Source organism: Arvicanthis niloticus, chromosome 15, assembly GCF_011762505.2.
Source record: "Arvicanthis niloticus isolate mArvNil1 chromosome 15, mArvNil1.pat.X, whole genome shotgun sequence".
Lineage (NCBI taxonomy): Eukaryota > Metazoa > Chordata > Mammalia > Rodentia > Muridae > Arvicanthis > Arvicanthis niloticus.
Window position 1 is genome coordinate 63,118,384 of NC_047672.1, and position 2,904 is coordinate 63,121,287.

Genomic DNA, 2,904 nt, shown 5'->3' on the forward strand with positions numbered 1-2,904 from the left:
TGAGTCTCAAAATAAACATAATAAATAGTTTTACTTCACCTTCTGTTGTTTTTGTCCTCATGGGAGATCATTCATTTATTTCTTAATTTGGTGTTTTGTAGCATATGTAGCCTGTGTTGAAGCTGCCCTATGATTTGGTTTTCCTCATATGAGGCTTTAAAATTTGTATTTACCTACCACAGAGGCTTCCTTCACAATTTTCTGATATTAAATATAAAATCTGTTATGGACTATAAACTAAGTTGTTGAATTTGAAGCTGTTATCACTGGTGTTGCAACAAAAATTCTACGAATTCCATATCTCTATTGATGGCACTCTATACTTAATAGTCCCATTCATTTATTCTTTCTCACCACAAGAAAGAGATCACGGAGCATTTCTATCTTTGAGGCATGGGCAGAACCCAGTCACAGATGGTAAGAGAATACGATGTCCTAAGATGAAGAGTCGGGGTAATTCAGGTTCTCTCAAATGGAAAGAAATCAGTCTCCATCCTGAAGAATACAGGACAGACCTTCTGGAGAACATTACAGAGAAAAGTTGTTTAATAGACACTTTGAAAGAAAATCTGTTCTTAAATTGACCTTGAAGCAGTGACTGAAGGAAAAGTAGGACCCCGGTGAGACAGATCAGAATATGGCCTCAGAGTCACAGGCTTTTCTCTTTGTTGTTGCCATTATTGTTTTTCTCAATTTCTGAGCCAATGGGAACTGGGAATTTATAGAACTTTACTATATTTTGGGAAATGAATGAAATTCTGCTTTGCTAAGCTTTATGTAGTACTTGCTATGTGGTATGAATTTCATTAATTCCCAGAAAATTCATGGTATGAATAAAGTTCTGAGCTAAAGAAAGATTGCTTCAACCAAACACAAAGCATTAAAATTGCAAAGACCCCAGAAGGGAAACTTGGCCAGTCTCTGCCTTCAGCTATGTTCTTTCAACTATCCTGTTTGTGGTTTTTCACTGATTTGCCTTCTATCCTCTTGTTTCTTTCTTAGGCCTCTAATCTGTTGCATCTTTCTCCCATTTGTAGAAGCCACTGTCCTGTCTAGTTCTGATATTGTTTATTGACTTGTTCCTTTTTTCAGTTCTCTATTCAGTGCATTGTGTGCTTAAGAGACAGTCTAGAAGACCTAGAGAAACTGAAAAAATGTAGATATGACCATAGACAATATTAAAAGATAATCTCCATGTGCAATGATAGAATCACTTAGATTTTATGCATGAGAGGAGAGGAAGAAAATGAAGACATAGAGATATTCTTTAGTTTTGTTCTTAGAGGAGATGATACCAGAGCCGTGTCTTATAATTGTTATTAATTTGTTGTAAAGGATAGAAATACATAAATGAATAGAGAAGTCTGAAATGAGTAATTCCAAATCCCCTGTGTTTGTGGAAATTTCAGATAGAACTTACCAGCTATGTAAATCCATAGTGCTGTATAACTAAAACATATATACACCTAACTAAGGCAGTCATCACACTCTGTAAATTTAGAAATGTTAACACTTAATAGTTTGCCCTGTGAGCACAGGAAGTGTGTCCAGGTTGAGGAAACTAAAGTTTGAGAGCCTGACAAATGTTATGGGAAGGACAACCTGGAAGATAACATTTTAATGTGAACCAGCTCAGAACTTACTGCAATCTACTAAAGAATGTATAATACATGGGGAGAGAAATATCAGAGAAGATTATGTATTCATGTTTGATGTGCTCAACTGTGTATGACACAAAGGGTAAAACTCTCTCGCACTGTATAAAAAGAATTTTAACATAATGAAAGTAAATCATATAACCTAACAGAGTTAATAAAAGGATAGAATTTTCAAACAGAAACAAAATAAAAAGTTATTAACTTCTCAGCAGACAGTATTTGTGTCATGGACACGAAGAACAGTTGGGCAAAATAAATTGGAGTGGTCATATGACTGGTAGCAATTCAAATAAAACCCAAACATGAAACTGTCTGCTGCCAACATGGAGGATTTCTCCTCTCTCACTATGTTCAGTTTAGAAGAACAAAATAATTCAAATGAAATTACTTGTTACAATTTTATTTTTGGCACAGATAACAAAATATTATTTTACTTTGAATATGTTAATATCAGATAAGTGTGTGTGAGAGAGAGGGAGAGAAAGAGAAAAAGAGAGGGAAGGAAGGAGAGAAAGGGAAGAAGGGAAGGAGAGACAGAGAGAGAGAGAGAGAGAGAGAGAGAGAGACAGAGAAATCTAGCATTCATACTGGCTCTGAATTTGGAGCCACAGATTTATTTCAAGCTGTAGGACATTTGTGTTCTTCTCATGGTAGTCATCCAGGTGACCTCAGAAAGTTATAACTTTTTTCATATTAGTTATTTTTAAATCAAAATGAGTTATGGATTGTGAGGGTCAAATGTAGTCACAGAAATAAATTTGAAAAAAAGCAGATATATGAATGCTGAGGAGAATTTTTAAATTTATATGCTAATATTAATGTGTTTATTATTAAATCATATTTGACTTTCCTTCTTATGATAATTTGAAGGGCATAGGGTATAAAGAGAGAGAGTGGAGTATGTGTATGTTTAAAGGCTTTTTACTATGTGTATAGTTACATATCTTTAAAGTAAACAATTGATATATTATTATACTGTAGAATGTACCTAATAGATATATGTGATAATTTCCATTTTAATGTTAATTTGACCATTTTCTAAAATCTATCATACTAGATCCATAAAAGTATACTGCGTTGGGGTTAGAAAGATGGCTCAGTGGTTAAGAGCACTGACTGCTCTTCTAGAAGTCCTGAGTTCAATTCTCAGCAACCACACAGTGGCTCATAACCATCTAATATGGGATCCATTACCCTCTTCTGGTGTGTCTAAAGAAAGTGACAGTGTACTCACATATATAAAATA